This window comes from Mus caroli, chromosome 13 (assembly GCF_900094665.2).
Source record: "Mus caroli chromosome 13, CAROLI_EIJ_v1.1, whole genome shotgun sequence".
Classification (NCBI taxonomy): Eukaryota; Metazoa; Chordata; class Mammalia; order Rodentia; family Muridae; genus Mus; species Mus caroli.
The window spans coordinates 19,274,569-19,292,089 of NC_034582.1; the positions used below are offsets into that span (position 1 = coordinate 19,274,569).

At 41.8% G+C, this 17,521-nt stretch overlaps 1 long non-coding RNA gene and 7 other non-coding genes across 9 annotated transcripts; 1 reads left to right on the forward strand and 7 right to left on the reverse strand.

Moving 5' to 3' along the window:
* Positions 1-145: 145 nt before the first annotated feature.
* Trnap-agg lies at positions 146-217 on the reverse strand. Its single transcript has one exon. It is a non-coding gene; the product is annotated as a tRNA-Pro (tRNA).
* Positions 218-1,441: 1,224 nt separating this feature from the next.
* Trnai-aau lies at positions 1,442-1,515 on the reverse strand. Its single transcript has one exon. It is a non-coding gene; the product is annotated as a tRNA-Ile (tRNA).
* A 503-nt stretch (positions 1,516-2,018) lies between these two features.
* Positions 2,019-2,090, reverse strand: Trnaa-cgc. Its single transcript has one exon. It is a non-coding gene; the product is annotated as a tRNA-Ala (tRNA).
* Positions 2,091-5,194: 3,104 nt separating this feature from the next.
* LOC110308321 lies at positions 5,195-9,348 on the reverse strand. Of its 2 annotated transcripts, XR_002379547.2 has the most exons (4): positions 8,990-9,348; positions 7,793-8,148; positions 6,949-7,047; positions 5,195-5,736 (listed from the first exon to the last, which is right to left on the reverse strand). It is a non-coding gene; the product is annotated as an uncharacterized LOC110308321 (long non-coding RNA). The 2 variants fall into 2 exon arrangements; XR_003838588.1 differs by having other exon boundaries at positions 5,195-7,047.
* Positions 9,349-9,545: 197 nt separating this feature from the next.
* On the reverse strand, positions 9,546-9,618 carry Trnav-cac. The gene has a single exon. It is a non-coding gene; the product is annotated as a tRNA-Val (tRNA).
* A 613-nt stretch (positions 9,619-10,231) lies between these two features.
* On the reverse strand, positions 10,232-10,304 carry Trnar-acg. Its single transcript has one exon. It is a non-coding gene; the product is annotated as a tRNA-Arg (tRNA).
* Positions 10,305-13,939: 3,635 nt separating this feature from the next.
* On the forward strand, positions 13,940-14,013 carry Trnat-agu. Its single transcript has one exon. It is a non-coding gene; the product is annotated as a tRNA-Thr (tRNA).
* Positions 14,014-16,775: 2,762 nt separating this feature from the next.
* Positions 16,776-16,858, reverse strand: Trnal-cag. The gene has a single exon. It is a non-coding gene; the product is annotated as a tRNA-Leu (tRNA).
* Between the last annotated feature and the right edge of the window lie 663 nt (positions 16,859-17,521).

The following is a 17,521-nucleotide window of genomic DNA, read 5'->3' on the forward strand; positions in this document are numbered from 1 at the left end:
GGAAAGGAAAGGAAAGGAAAGGAAAGGAAAGGAAAGGAAAGGAAAGGAAAGGAAAGGAAAGGAAAGGAAAGGAAAGGAAAGGAAAAGTTGTCCATCATTAATTTTGAACTTTCGAAAGTTCGGTGACGGGAAACGAGTAAAACTTGGGCTCGTCCGGGATTTGAACCCGGGACCTCTCGCACCCTAAGCGAGAATCATACCCCTAGACCAACGAGCCAGATGTAAGCCTTGTTCTTCGTTTTCTTAATCATTTAACAAACCCTTTTTTAATAGCTATTTGGTAAATGTTTAGTAAATATAATTTATAGTTTCTAATCTCGGGTTTGTTTGGTCTTTCAGTCCTTTAAGCCACGTTACTTGACTCAAAGTTTCTTCCGTATATCTCTCAGGACCATATAAACATCTCTTGACCCACCCTTGTAAGAGACACAAACGTGCCGTTTATTAAAAATACAGAAAACAAAATTTCTTCTCAGATTTACTTAATCGGTGCCTGGAACCGCAACCCAAAAGGCCCAATTTCTGAGCAAGTCTGAAACGAAAACACAGATATCACTGGGAGGCTAAAGGAGAACCCGCCTGCACCAGCCCCAAACCCACTTGGACCTGAGGAATTGAACTGGGAATTTTCCCTCAGACAGAAACGGCAGGTGAAAAATGCACTCGCCTGCATATACAACCAGGAGTTTATAAATAAACAGAAAAAGATCAGCCGTCCGTGGAATGTAGAGGATAGTAAGACTGGGATCCTGAAAGAAGACAGAAGGAAGATGAATCTGAGGGACAGGAAAAACGTCAGGAAAAAAAAAAAAAAAAAAAAAAAAAAAAAAAAAAAAAAAAAAAACCCAGAGCGTAGGGGCGCCTAGCTCCACTGAACAGGAGCAACATTCTGACAGGCTAAAGCAGATTCTGTACAAGGGCTTAGCCTTTTCTTACCTGAGCAATCAAAGGTAAAGAAAAGAAAGAAGAAACGTTTCTCTAGAGACATGAAACTCCTGCCACGAACTCGCCCCATCAGAGACACTCTGAGTAGTGTTCGCTCACTCTAACCTTGTATGACAGTAGTGGGATACTCTGTTTACTCACCATTCCGAGGACAGGGTTTAGGCACTCAAAAAACCGATGAGATCTTCTTTCTTTCTTTCTTTCTTTCTTTCTTTCTTTCTTTCTTTCTTTCTTTCTTTCTTTCTTTCTTTCTTTCTTTCTTCTAATGGATTTAAGATCCAACTCACAAGATAATTGCATTGTCCTATCTGTCTGATCTGAAGCTATTGAGCTTAGGTAAAATGAATTTCACAATTTAGCGTAGCGAGACAGACTAGCTGCAAACCATCGGACGGAAGTTTCGGGAATTGTTACTTATCAGTACACCTTGGACAATCTGAAATTTTATTCAATTTTCTCAAATTGGCGAGAGGACGAGCCAACAAAAAGCTTTAGCTGGCCCGTACGGGGATCGAACCCGCGACCTTGGCGTTATTAGCACCACGCTCTAACCAACTGAGCTAACCGGCCAGACCTGAAGGAGTGGGCACAATATAAGCATAACAACTTTATTCATCATTTCTCTCCTTGTTCTCTTGGAAATTGGGTTATATACCCGGGCAGTGAAATTTGCCCTAAATGAACTAAACTTTTCCCCTTTTCTCAACTGTATAGTAATTTTTTGCTCTATGACACACGGAATTAAAGACATTTTTTCCGTGTTTTTGCGTTTTCAAGACAATATTACCTCTGCCCTAAAAGGCCGGCGGTACACCACAAATAAGCATTCATTCTTGAAAATGAACCTTTTCCCAGAATGCTTCGATTCTCTCATCATTATTAGGGTGTTTTTCTACACTCTTGGATCAATTTATTTCAAACTGATATTAAAATACCTTAAAGCAATCATATGTGACTCTATTAGCCTCAGGCAAAACAAGAATATTGTATAAAACTAATGTAGTGCAGGACATAATACAGAATGATTTGACATCTTGAAATATTAAAATTAATGTTTTGGAGCGAAAAGGAACTGGAGATGCCGGGGATCGAACCCGGGGCCTCATACATGCGAAGCATGCGCTCTACCACTGAGCTACATCCCCAGCTGCTCTTGTACATGCTTTGAGACTCTCCCCAGTTTTGGAAATCGCTTTTTCCTTCTAAAATTGGGACTTTTAGAATGCTTTTGGCTCTGCTTTATTTCTTTACAAAACAAATCCTGAAATGGTAAGAGAGACAGTAATCACTGGCTTTTCGAATAAGAGAGACCTAGAAAGCCACTGGACAGTCACTTCACTACCTGTCCCAAAGAAACACCTAAAAAAATCCAACAAGGCAAAAGAAGCAAGCCTTGGGAATCCGTGTTTAAAGCTTCTTTTGCATTTTTTCAAAAGCAGCTAAAGCCAAGCAATATTAAATAAACAGTTGCTTCTGTCCCTTGTTTCACGGTCACATTTTGTAGCTGAAAGCAGTTCAGTTTTTCCCTTACAAGCTCCAGCAACAGATCCACTTACTTTTGAAAGTGGTTTTGCTTGGGCCCAAATGTGGAATGTTGATATTGATCTCGGAAGCCTAGGAATAAACTGCGGGTGTTGCTAGAATGCAATAAATATATACAACACACACACACACACACACACACACACACACGAAGACACACACACACAGGAAGACACACACCCACACATGGAGACACACATATCTGTAGTAAAGTATAATGTTCATCATCCTCAACTCCCCTAGGCAGGCAGTGTAGATATTAGTGGCAATGGATTAAACAAATAGACATGGTACCACTTTTCACCATTCTCTTGACTTCTGAACCTGTGTGTGTATTAGCTTGGCTGTTTTCAAACTCAGAAAACTCAACTCCTGAAAAGAATTCATTGTTGGGAGACAGTTCTCTGTGGGGTTCATGTCTTCATTTATATTTTGCTATTGACAAATTGACTTCCCATTATTTCAGATTATTTTCAAGAATGAACAAAGCAAACAGCCTTAGATAATGGTGTCTCCAGAACAATGAGCAGAGTCAGACCTACTGCTTACACTGTAAGAAATGGGATTCCTAATTCTGTAGTTCCCTCCCCAAACACATCTCACTGCATCGCAGGGTCTCAGAACCCTGTTAGTGTTTTTCTCTTGTGAGTTGGATCCCAGGAACCAAAGTACAAATGCCGATACTCTGGCCATCACTATTAACAGTTTCTTGTTCTTCCCTTCTGCCATATTGGACTTGAGGGTGAAATGTAGGTCGCCAGTCTTGACTGCTCACGTTTGCCCACTGAGTTAGTTATCTCACTGGCCCTGGGTTGTATCCTTTGAAACAGGGTCCCATGTAACCGAGGCTGGCCTCTAACTCACAATGCAATGGGCACAGGTCTGGATCAGCATCTTGCTGAGTGCTGTTATTCCAGGCCTGTGGCATCTACCCTAGGCCATCCGGAAAGGGCGTGGATTCCCTGGAATTGGAGCTGCAGAGAGTTGTGAGTCGACGACATGTGGGTGCTGGGAACTGAATCCCTCTCCTCAGCAAGAGCAGCCAGTGCTCTGAAACTGTGCTTTGTCATTTTGTCTTCATCTAAAGTGGGCAGCTGCCCCACGTCATTCTAGACAGTTCTGACTTGTTGGCCAGAATAAAGCAATCTATTTCACTGTTAGGAAAACTCCACTTCTGGTGCCTCCGTCCGAATTAAACCATGCAAGAGGCATCACAAAGATTCTGTGAAATCCAAGTATCATATTTCCTAAAACCTTCAAAGCAAACTGGGTAAAATCTGAAATTCCATGTGAGGGATTTTGTGTGTGTGTGTGTGTGTGTGTGTGTGTGTGTAACTGGCTTTGCCTAGGAATAGGAATTTCCCACAGACCTTTGCTTCTTAAAGGGAGAAGGGCAGGGAGGGAGTGACAAAATTTTTTTTTAAACTAGTTATTAATTTTCAGTTAGCAAGTGAATCGATTTGATCATTGTACCACCCGACCCCAAACTTGCTATGGACTTGAGCCCCTTCTGCTTTAGCTTCCCAGTCTTGGGGTCACAGGCATGTTCCACTCTGTACATATAAGACAAGCTCTTTCACAGAGCTCCACCCCCAAGCCACTACTCCCTGATTCTTAAGTTTCTTCTAACTTAAGCTTAATTATTGCAAAGGTAATAAAGAGACGTCTACAAGCTCCCTTTTGACATGGGGTTGTTCTAGAAACCACGGAGTACAATCATGGATTTCTTCCCTTTTGCTGTGTAAAGGCCTCTGCTGGAATCGAAAGGCTTCTCCCCTGCACTATGAACCGACCCCTTGACTCCTGTCTCTGGAGAGGGAAAAGCCCTTGGGCCTACTGTATAGTTATGGCATGAAATCTAAGCTCCCAGTGTTCATCAAGAATTACTCTTGAAGAGCACGCCTTCCTCTGGAAAGCTTTCCCAAGCCTGTCTCTTCATAAGTTCCAGACTCATCTCCCTGATTTGAACTGAACTATGTACTTTGTGCCATTTTAGGGGCCATGCCTAAGTGTCTACAGGAATGGGCTGAACTCGAGTTGATCTCTGTGTCCCCACACCTGCCCAGCACAGCTTCTATTGCCACTATGGGTGTCTTGATGACTGACTGAGCACACAGCATTACAGAGATCATTGACTGTTTCTCTCACCATCTGTCCTGTACTTATAATTTCCTAAAGAAAGGCAGGAGAGCCTGACGTGTACAGAGAAAGTTCCAGTACTGCAGTTGGATCTAATCATGTGATTAAGTTCATCATAGTCACCAGAACAGAGAGAGAGAGAGAAAGAGAGAGAGAGAGAGAGAATATCTGAGTAGGTAGAAGAGAAGCAGTAATGGCCCTCCTGAAGAGCTCACCACTGTTACCAAGAGGAAGGGACATTGTCTTCAGTAGGATAAAGATGCCCCTATTCCTAGAAGTAACACTCATTCATTCTCACTCAGGCTGTAACCAACCTTGATAAAACTCTTAGACACACACACACACACACACACACACACACACACACACACACACACGTGAAACTTGAAGATGCAGAGACTAGCTAGCCTGAGAAACTGAATTATCACGAGTGGGAGGGGTGAGAGGGGTAAGGGAGAGATGTGACTATCAAACTACATCATGTACATGTTTAAAATGTCATTGTGAAACATTATAGTGCATAATTGATATAAGCTAATAAAACATTGTTACCATACATGAAGTTTTTATTGGCAATTTTGTGTACAGAAAAATAAGACTGCAGATTACATGCCTCTTGTATATAAGATGATGGACAGCTAACATGGTTAGCAGACAGAGTGTGGTTTTCCGTGAGACAACCCTGAAGCACTTCCATCCTGAGGCCGGCGTTCAAAGGTGTGCACCGCCACAACTCCAGAAACCTTTTTGGCTGTCTCTGAATAAATTAAGAAACTTGCAAGATATCATTGTGAAACTATTAAGTTTGAGTGGTTATAGTATTCTGCAAATTCAACAACTGTAGTTTCCAGCATAAAACTGAAATGACTTCGATTCCAAGGGGTAATGGTGAAGAGACAGGCAAGGCAGCCTTGAAAGGGTTTACATACCAGCAGAGCCTCTGAAGGATGGAGACATTAGACAGGGCTGTTTGCCACAGTGTGTGACTCCATATTTGCATGTATGAATATACAAAGATCATATTCCTGAGGTGGGACCTGGGAGGAGTGTCTTCACTGTTCTACAGCAATGATAACTATGGTTGGCAATTAATTGAATATTTCAAAGAAGCTGGTAGAAAAGATTTTAAATGTTAACATAAATAATAGACATCTGAAGTAATCAATACCAATCATGTTATTAGACATTGTATACACATATTAAAATCTTACCCTGTACTGTACAAATATTTACAGTAATGTGTCAATTAAAAATACAACTTAAAAAAAATATTCCCAAAGTGGGAATTTTAAATTAGTCTGTTCAGAATTTTGATTATCTCAGAAACTCATCCTGTCTGTAAATTCATAAGTAACAGCCTGTTTTATTTCTACTTTGAGTAGGGGGTGTCTGAAGTGAATCCTGCTGAGGATCCAGTGTGTTTGCCTGGTCCTGAGGTATTGGCCCTGGAGAAGGGAAAACACTTTATGCTTGGCAGCCACACCTTTTCTTCTGCTGACAGTTATTGTGACCCCAGTAAATTACATCCCTCCTTTCAGAACACCCCATCCTCCAAGGGCTTCCTCATTGGCTCTTAATGACCTCCAAACACCCTTTCTGCTTCAAGACAGAAGCAACCAGCAGCCCCACCCACTAGGACACAGTAACTATAAATACACCAAGTAGAACAACATTAAATAATAAAAAGTCTCTGGAAATATTATTCAAAGATATTCACAGAAAAAAATTATAGAACTACTCCATGTTTATGGACTGAAACACTCAGCATTATAAAAAAATTATATAACCTACCAAATTAATCTATAAACTCAATACAAGCCCAATAAAAATTCCAACATGTATTATTCTAGAAATGTCATGGAAGAACAAATGACTGGAATTGCCAAGACATTTATGAAGAAGAAAAAGCTCATAGTGAGATTGGCTAGCACTATGACACAAGGCAGAGACATCTTGTTTTTGTATTGTTACAACCATTTCTATTGCTGAGGTCATAAGATAACAGTGCCGCAAGGTTAGGCAAATGGACCAATAAGAAGATGGGAACAGAGTCGCACACTCACACAGAACCTAGACTAGGAAAGAGCCAGAATACAGGCTGGGGAGAAAGATAGACTCTTGAGTAAATGGCGCTATGACTATTTACTCTTCAAGCGAGCAGTTTTAATTGAATGTCTATCTCCTTCTTTTCATAAAACTCAGTTCAGGGCAGACTAAGTGTAAGTGGGAAAAGCAAAACTCTAAACTTACAGGGCAGTAAAGATTATCTTTAAATTATGAATATAAAACATTACCCCCATCTTCAACAATACAGATATTCACCGTAGGATGTGGGGGCAGCGGGCAACACTTTGTAACACAGTTTCCAAGCAATTTTCTCCAAAACTTCACTGTAGAAGTCAACAATGGGTTTTGTTGCTGCTGTGAAAAGGAAGTCACAGAAGTGAATGTGTCTCACAAACCATATAAGAGCTTTTCAAGAGCAACCCAGACAAGAAAATGAACTGACACAACGATTCTCCACAGAATGATTGGCACAAGGAAAGCAGGAAGCTTTTGTCTTTTGAGTGGCAGCTTTATGATATCATAGAAAACCCAATTATTGTTACTTGAGGCAGTCATGCCTGTGAAGTTTTGTTCCTGTTCTGTAATGATTCTCTGCCAAAGTTCCTAAAGTGTGAATGAATATCTGAGAACCTTTCTTGGGAACCAGCGATCATTAAAACATCCAGACAGAAAGACCCCATTTCCATCATTTCAATTCATCTTCTGAAATACACTCAGTGATCCCCCACCCCACTCCCAAATCAAGCGTCCTTATGTATGAATAATGTAACTTCAAAAAGAAATAAAAATTTACAATTTAAGAAAAAATTGATTTTAAAAAACAGTTATTTTAGGGGGCTGGAGACATGGCTCAGCTGTAAAGAGCACTGACTGATCTACCATACATCTGAGCTCGATTCCCAGCAACCACATGGCTCACGATTGTCTGTAAGGGGGACCCAGTGGCCTCTTCTGGTGTATCTAAAGACAGCAACAGTGTACTCACATACATAAAATAAGTAATATATATACATATATATATACATATACATACACACACACAGACACACACACTCACACATATATATTTTTCAACAGCAGGCTCACTAACAGCACACACCATTTTACTTGGCATCTGCAGTGTCGCTCTCTTCCCAGGACTGAACTGTGGAAGTGTCCTGGGTTTGACAGGATTGTTCCAGCACTTGTTTTGCTCTTCCCCCCTCTTCCTCTGGTTAGCCTTTCTCCCTTCTTTTCAGGGGCCCTTTTCTTTTTTCTTTTTGGTCTGGTGAGCCCTTTTCTGGTGATTAGCAGACAGCCACTCAGCTCTCCTCTGTGGTTAAGCCTTCGTTGCTTTCCATTCTTGATATCTCCATTTGCTCTCCTCCCTCGTATGTGTGGTGGGAACAGGATTTGGCAGTTAGCTTGCCAGTCATAGATGCTTCTGCCTGTCTCACACCAGTCCTGAGAAGAGCTCTTTAACAAGACACAAAACACGTAAGACACCAAGGAACTGGCACGTTTGACATTTAGAAATAAAATTATACTAAAGTTAGTAACCTGTGTATATTTAATAAAATATTAAGAAATTAACCCCCCCCTTCCTAATCCTCTCAGACATGAATAAGTTTTTACTGTCAAAACTGTGAGCTACACCTACCCCCAGGCCTTGGAGGCCTAATGGCCTATGCCCCAAAACAAACTAAGAGTCAAATAAATTCTCTTTCCCTTAAGTTGCTTCTTCACAGGTATATAGTCAACGCGATAGAAAAGTAGTTAATAATTCATAAGGTAAAATTATATTTCCTGGAGTTGTTTTAAAGGTTTAGATTCAAGCTGTCAATGTGTATTCTTTATTGATTATTGTATTCTATTACTGATTATGGCGAACCTGGGTCCATTTAACCTGATCATATTTCCGGTTAAAGCAATTATCAAAATTGTGTAAGAGCTGTTATTATCAGGCAAAGATATTTGTGATTAGGAGAATTTTGAGGTCTTGTCCGTTTTGTTTTGCTTTGGTTTTGGTTTTCGCAGCAAGTCTGTCTGGCTCGGGTGCCCATGGACTAAATCCCATCTTCTCCGACACTCCCTCCTTCCCAATCTCCACCAAATGTGTGCAAGGCACCGTGTTACCAGTTTTGCTTCCCTGATGGGAGGCCGTCCTAATCTTTCTCCATCCCTGGGAACTCTGCACCTCCTCGAGGTCCTATTTATCTATTCCTTAGCTTGGGGAATCTACCCTCATTTTTTGTTTTTGTTTTTGTTTTTGTTTTGGACAGTTTCACTCGGTAGTCTAGGGTGGCCTTGCACTCACAGCAATCCTCCGGCCTCAGCCTCCCAAATGCCAGCGGTTACTGGTGTGAGCCACTCCTCCAGGCTGCCTTTCTTTTTGGTTAGGTGAGGACGACGTGAAAAGAGATCCGGTCCTTCTGACTGCCCTCGGCCCGAAACCGGCAGGGATGAACGCGGCCGAGCCCTGGGCATCCCAGCCAAACCGCCCCTCGGCTCGCTCTTCCCCGTCCTCCTTTTCCAGATTCTGCCTTCACGAGAACATTTGTGGAAAAGCCCGGGCTTCTTTTCCGGTCCCCGCTGCGGACGGGCGGAGGTTGTCACGCGGAGGCCGTCAGTCTCTCACCTAGAGCGACTCCGGGTTGAGGACCACCGAGCCTAGCGAGCGGGGACCGGAAGGAGCCACGGATGCGCTTCCGGCCGCTCTTGGGAGAGGGATGAGAATCCTCAATTCCCTGAAAGAGGCATGGGATCAGTTGTGGGAAATCACGCTTCAAGCTGGACTTTGGAAGCGAAACAGAGTATAACTAATGAAAATAACATAGAATTATATTTCACGGTATGAAAATAAATAGAACAGCTGTTTCCGCCCGGTTTCGAACCGGGGACCTTTCGCGTGTGAGGCGAACGTGATAACCACTACACTACGGAAACTTGCTGGCTGTGGCCCTTCGTATTCCGTAATTCTCTCAATATGATTTACTTCTGTTGCTCTGTATGGTAATATGATTAAACCGTGTTTACATCTAAGAAGCAGAACTAAACACAAACCTAGGAACTCATAATTGGCACCTGAAACTACATTATCATTGTACAAACGTCTGAATAGGAAAGACTAAGACAAAATTCTGTAGTTTCTCCAAATTGCCCTTGTTACTAAAATTAATCGCTCTAAATAGATTTTAATGGCTTAAGGAGTTACTTCAAAATCATCCTACAGCCAATATGGACTGGTGAGTCATCCTGACCTAGGGATAACAGCTCCGCATATATGCTGGTGACGCCATCGTATGGACCGATGTGGAATTTGCTCTACAAAGAAGTGATGAACTGCGGCAAGATTGTGGCAAGAGGCTTGCTATGAATTCGAACAGACTGGTTACAGAATGAAAAAGTCTCAAAACACAACGACAGTAAGAGTGATGATCTCAGAGTGATCTTTTTGTTCCTTGTTTTGTTACAGGCAAACTCAGACATGAATGGATTTTCTTTATTGAATTTCCAGGAAGTCAACAAACAAAAACAAACAAAAAAGACTTGTACATTTCGAGCCAGCCAGGAGTCGAACCTGGAATCTTCTGATCCGTAGTCAGACGCGTTATCCATTGCGCCACTGGCCCGGTACACGTAAGCGCTTGGGTGGGGCAACTACTTACACTATTTAGAGGTTTAAAATTGTACTGCCCTCCTGACTTAAGTTTGGTTTAGGATCATAGATTTTAGATATTCTTTTATTTCTATTCCTTTTAGGTTTGTTTTTTATCCTCTCCCCCCCTAAAACAAAACAAAACAAAACAAACAAACAAACAACAACAACAAAAAAAACGGTGGTAAGAGATGTCCCTATGTCACCTTTCTATTCACGCTCTCATTCATTCAACCAATATTGCGGAATGCTCAAGGAAAAAAATAGTAAAGAAAACAGAGTTCCCCATGCCCTCTAGAAAATAATATGGTAGTTCTGATACAAACACTAAAACTCTAAATAACACTTTGATGGATTTAGAAGAAAAATAATACTAAAAGGAAAGGAAAGAGGAACATGGTCATGGCATCCTCTGATAGTTTTTCTTGCCTCCCTGTAGGTTGTTTAACCTCCGACCCCAAATATTTCCCAAACAAGATCGCAAGAGGAGGTCTCTCTGTGTGTCTCTGCATGCTGCCTTTATGAGAATATGTCAATTCCGGTACTTATTTGGTTTCTTTCTAGGCAAAGATGGTTTTCATATGTGTGTTTCAGTCTTTCTATGTTTTTGAAAAGGCATCTCTATTCTCGTGCACTGTAAATAAATCAAGGGCTGTTGAACAGAATTTAATTGCTTGATTTGAGACTATACATGATGAGATTAGAAAGCTAGTTTTGGCACATATAGTTTCAACAACCCTTAATGTGCATGCACGGGTGTCTGTTTTTTTACATCTAAGCTTTAATGGACGCCTACTTAACACTTTCTCCTCAAAAATAGGGCTCTTTGTCATCAGGTTTTGTACACAGACTCAGAAGGTAATTTGGTGATTTTCCACTCCATCACAGAATGATACTATTATATATATTATATATAAAGAAAAAGAAAATATTTCAAAAAGAAATCAATGACATTGAAGTATGTCACCAACACAAAGGCACAAGAGACGTGGTTACAATTCCTGCACTGAGCAGGTGGGGACAAAAAAGGCCAAGGTTAAGCTCACCTTCTGGTCAGTACTTAGCAAGCAATCCAAACACCTTTCTCCCTGAGACTCTGTCTCCAGCCAACCAAGAAAAAAAAGCATGCACTTTTATTGGATTTCCAGTAATGAAGCAAAATCTGGTGCCTCCAAGTCCTCCCACATACAGAAATAGAGACAAAACCTAGGGCATCTCTAAAAGTCCATTCTGTCTGTCCAGAATGGTTTTAGCCCAGATGACTGTATGCTCTGTCCACACACTCTGTTCTTTTGTTTTTAATCTATAAAAAAAACTCCCTTCGTTTTTCAATGTTTAAAGGTCTTATTTGGCTGCCTCAATTTACTAAGCCATGACTGCAAGGTGTTGTTTCACTTTATTTGAGTCGTGTGTGTGTGTGTGNGAGAGAGAGAGAGAGAGAGAGAGAGAGAGAGAGAGAGAGAGAGCGCAAGCCAGCTTCTTCTAGTTAGTGACTGTATTAGGCAGAGAAACCAAATCCAGAAGAGAACAGAATCAGTAGAAGGCCACATTATTAGCTACCTTACATGATCGACAGGATTAAAAGTTACACAGCTATTCTACTGAATAGCCTGGACTCTAAGTGAACCCACTATGTCCTGCTACATCAATGTTTAATTACATAACTGGGCATTACAGTCTGGCCAAGCTGGCATATTGGGCTATCACTGTGATGAACTCTCTCTCTGAGTCTGGATGAATTGTTCTTTGGTTTTGCTCCAAGGCATAAGGAAAACTGCTCTCTACCTCTCCCCTTTTCTTTAATGTGAGCAGTATGTGACACAGAGCTCTAGATTGTCTTCAGTCTCAGCTGTGTGGAGCAGAGTCATCATGAGGTGTCTGTGAACCTGCCTTCCCAGTCATCGTGGAGGCTGTATGGAAACAACTCACTCTCATATTTCTGTTTCTTGCTTGTTGGTTTTGACTTTGTGAGACAGGGTCTCCTGTTGCAAGGCTAACCTCATGGTCTCTACAGCTGAAGCTGATCTTGAACTTCTCACCCTCCTGCCTTCACTTCCCAAGTGCTGCTGACATTATAGGTATGAGCCCAACTCACATATATCTGTAAAGGATTGATCAAGGTTTGTTGTCTTCTTAGATATTCCATGCAAATGTCACCAACTTCAGTCAAAGGAGAAACACCAACCAAATACAATGTCTGTTTTGTTGTCTAGCATCTACCGCAACTTAGTTAAAGCTATAGTGTGTGACTGAGCCTTTGAACACACCATTAACAATATGATGGCTAACTGTAAGATTAAAAACACAGGAGTTGGAAAGATGACTCAACAGTTGAGTTCTGTTCTTTCAAAAGACCCGAGTTCAGTTCCCAAGTTAGGCAGCTCCATCTTCAGGGGATTAACTTCCCCTTCCAGACTCCTCAAGCACCAGCTTTCAGACAAGCGGACGGGCGCGAACGGGCGCGCGCGCGCGCGCGCGCGCGCGCACGCACGCACGCACACACACACACACACACACACACACACATTTAAAATAAAAGAAATAGGTGCTTAACTCATAGGTCATAAATGCTGGTTTCAGAGATCATAAATCTTCTAATGAAAGTAAGAACTCTAGTACCCACAGACTCTCACTGTGCCCCTGTCTTGTCATCCAACGGCTGGCTGGCTTAGTTTGACAAATCCTTCAGCTGTGGATCAACTGTCGACATCGTTTAGAAATAGTGAAATGTTGAATTTAGTATCATTGCTGGGATTATAGGTCTTAGGAAACCCAATTAATTGTAACTGCAGGTTTCATTTGTGAAGTTACTTACACAGCTATGGCAACAGTTTGTAAACTTGTTTGAATTGTACTTCAAGGGTGGTTTTATTTTAGCAGAGGACTGAATAAGGTGGAAGCAGGAACAAACACACAGCACCAGGGACAATACAGAAATTTTGCAAATGCTCTTTACTGGACCACTTATGAAATCAGACCCTTTGGACAAGCACTATAAGAAGCTTTACCCGCCGCAGACGTTGCACACGGCGCTCTCCTTTATGCCTTTCCGCGAATGAGGTGTTAATTATGAAGTCTTAACATTTTTAAGGCTTGACTCTGAAATTCTTTTCGTTAATTTTAGAACCAAGAAGGAGGTAAGTGAAACCTAAATTTACAGGGGAAAAAAGGTAGGAACGGTTAAAGGATAATCACAATCTTAAATTTCAATTTAACTTAAAAGTCATAAAATAAAAAAGCTTGGGGGGTTGGGAATGTTCTGGTCGGCATAATTGTAGCTAACACACACAGTGTCTTTGTGCTCTCCGCTCACTCGTTTTTCCTTAACGCCTGGCTGGTACTTTTATCAGTGTGGTAAGCTGGAGAGGTCTTGCCCTTCGAGGAAGCTTCCTTCTTGCGCATCCAGCCTGCATTAGTAATTCTCCCGCCCATCCGGACCAGGACTCAGTTTTCCTGTAGCTGTTTCTTAGATCTTTGGAGCGAAGCCGAGAATATTTTTAAGATTTGGGGAACTGTCTGGGTCATCTTCAATAAAAAGGCTGAAAATACACACAACAAATGTAATGTTCATTCCTTTTCTTTGTTGATTTGGAGGCTGGAAAGCGTGTTGGCTCCGTGGCTTAGCTGGTTAAAGCGCCTGTCTAGTAAACAGGAGATCCTGGGTTCGAATCCCAGCGGGGCCTTTTTGTGGTTTTTCCGCTGCTCGTTGACACGGTCTGCTCGAGATTAATTTCAAAGTTGCCGTCACGCACTGCCCTCCCTACTCCAAAGTATTTACTCAGATTAGAAAGTAGATTTTAATTTACAAAAAAAATAAGCAAGTAAATAATAAAAACTAAGATTATTTCATTAAGAACAAATATATACATTTCTTAGTGTTCCTATAATTTGGTAAGGCAACTAACTTAGCAGTGAGGAATCTTCCCCCAAATTCTGAAATATGAGAAAATTAATAAGTCTGGAGAAAAATGTCACTTTTACTCTTAGCTGAGTGTTCTCACCAAGATCAGGGAAACAGAAACTCAGTTGCCAACCCCCTAGTCACTTCCCAAGAACCACAGAATGAATGCCAAGCCTGGTTTTATGGCTTTTGTGGGAACAGAGCATCCTGATTCTCTGAGGAACAGCTTAGGAGGTAGTTACACTTTCTGATCTCCGTGTTGTAAGCAGCAAAGACTGGGAGAAGGCAGACTCTGATTCACTAGATTTTTTCCTCTCTGCTCACAAACTCCCTTACTCCATTACCTTCTAGTGATGGCTTATCACTGCCCCTTTCTCTTACCAAACCTGCCTCATCTGCTCCACACCAAATGTTGAAACTAAGCACTCAGGTACTGTTTTTATATGGCGGGTCTAATAAAAAGATCAGAGGCATGTGGTGTTAAGATCACAAAAGGTTCTTCCAAAGGCTTCCCTCCTTGACCACTTAGCCATCCAAATAGCCTGCCTTCTCTTTAAGAGTACGGTTGGTTTTTGCTTGTCTTTGTTTCTAAGCATCTGTCAATCGGACGGCCTGCCACTTCTGATCTTTACCTAACTACTTCAACCAACCACAGCAAGGTGAGTTCCCTCAAGCACTTGATATAAGCAAACCTCTTGCTCCAAAAGGAGTACAAGCAGGTAATAAGTGGCCATGGCCTTGGAGCAGGAGCTCAGGTTTCTCTGTATAACAGATTCCATTTTGAAAGTGGATATGAATCGGATATGAATGGGTTTTTTTTGTTGTTGTTGTTGTTGCTGTTTTTTGTTTGTTTGTTTTGTTTTGTGTTTTGTTTTGTTTTGTTTTTTGAGACAGGGTTTCTCTGTGTAGCCCTGGCAGTCTTGGAACTCACTCTGAAGACCAGGCTGGCCTGCAACTCAGAGATCACCTACCTCTGCTTCCCCAATGCTGGGATTAAAGGGGTGGCGCACGCCTTTAATCCCAGCAGCACAGAAACTGGTTGATAAATGGCTATTAAGGTGACTAAAGATAGCCCAAGATCATGTTGGTGCTTGACCTTTAACATGCCAACTGCCCAGACCATGGAGGACTAATCATCATTGTAAACACAAATACATGACTTTTTTTGAGGGAACTTGAGTTCGAACAGTAGAAGTACCAATGAACTTTTGTAACAATGTATATGCATTTCTTTGTCATAATAAAACAACCAACACGTCATTTTTCCTCAGATTTACCAAAACCACCCCGACCTGTGCCTGTGTGTCTTGTTTTATGTTTTAGACTTTGCGATGATGAGTTTTTGCAGGTTTGAGACAAACTAGGAACCTCAACTAAAGAATTGCCTCCATCAGACTGGATTGTGGGCATGATTGATTAGTCATTGTTATGGGAATGCCCATCACATTATAGGCAGTGCCACCCTGGGTAGATGTTTTGGTGAACAAGATAGTAGGCATCCTTCATCCATGGCCTCTGCTTCAGTTTCTGCCTTCAGGTTCGGGTCCTGATTTTCCTTGATGGTGAATTGTAATCTGTAAACTGAAATAAACCCTTTCCGGATCAAGTTGGTCTTGGTTAGCATTTTATCAAAGCAACAGAAAGCTAACTACAACTGTCTTTATTTCTAAAGGTCCCAAATTAAATTATTTTCCTAGAGTTTCTTTTCAATATTTGCTTGGCTTTGTCTGGCTGTAGCATTTATTAGCAGCTGGCTTGCCTCGGGTTCTTGAGTGATGCGTGGCCTAGCTGAGGATGGCCATGAAATTCTGATCTCCCCGCTTCACCTCTGGTAAGCTTACAGGTGTACAGCACCACACCCACGTCATGGCTTTGTAACAGTCTGTTCACTCCTTGAGTTGGGGCTGAACCTGTCCTGCTCTCTTGTATCTCTAGAGACAAGCCCGTGCCTGACCATCAACAGTGTAATGGTTAATTTTAAACGTCAAGTTGAACAGCCATGGGTTCTCCAGATTTCTAGAACTCACATAACTGAACTAAGTAGATTGCCATCCCTAATGTGATAGGCTTTATCCAGACTTGGCCTGAGTGTGGGGATGGTGTGGTGGGTTGGGGGTAAGTAGCTTCATGATCTGACCGACTTTATTGGCATCTGCTCTCTGGATTTTCAGCTCTTCATAACTGGACCAAACCATGCTACTTGCCTTCGTTGTTTTCCAGCTTACAAACAGAATGTCATGATAGTTCTCAGCCTCTATAATTGTGAGCTATGTCTTCATGATAAACCTCTCTGTGTATTTGTATCTGTGCAGATATCAGTGATGATAATGAGCCATGAATTAAAGAATTAACATTTATCTAAACTTTTATGTGGACCGACAAGCAGAAACAAAGAAAATATTAATATCTCTACTCTTGAAGCGATCTTGTAAGTACACAGTGCTTCCACTATACAGATAGAATAAGAAAGAAAGAAAGTGTTTACTGAAAAATGAAAAAGTTTTAGTAGACTGTGAAACAATTTGGCTTTTAAAAGGAAACTATTGTCAGGAGTGGGATTCGAACCCACGCCTCCAGGGGAGACTGCGACCTGAACGCAGCGCCTTAGACCGCTCGGCCATCCTGACTTACGGGAAGGCCACTTGTTCCTGCTCTTACTTCTACCTTAAAATTGTACTCTCCGCCCTCTAACTTCCGGTTTCGTTTTGTCTTGCTTTTACTCAGGATTTAAGAATTCTTCACATACAAACTACATTCTCTGCATCTAAGTGAACTTCGCGGCGGAGGCGACTAATGAAGCTCAGAACCCTCCTCCCCAGGCGGGAAGCGCAGTCGGGACTGCAGCCCGGTCGGCAGCGAAAGCTCCCCAGTGCTCACCCGCCTGTCACTTTGCTCATCCAGGGCCCTAGGGTAGGCAACATCCCCGCAAGCACACCCACTGGCCTAAGGCAAAAGCTTTTTCTCAGGAACCAAAACAAAACTGAAAACCAGAAACTGTTTTTCTCCTAAACCCGCCCAACTCACATTATAGCAATCCTCGACAACAAAGGATTTTTCAAATGCAAATCAAATGTAACTCATTGACAAAAATTTTAAATGTACTGTTGTTGTTGTTTGTTGTTTGTTGTTGTTGTTGACAGTCTCAGCCGCCCTGGAATCTTACTGGAAGTCAAAGAAACGGGAGCTCTGGTTTCAGTCAGCTGAAGAACCGCAGACAAATCGCTCTGACTTTGTGGACTTTAGAAACTGTTCTACCCGACTCTAGCATTACCCTCGGTTTTAGTTTTTGA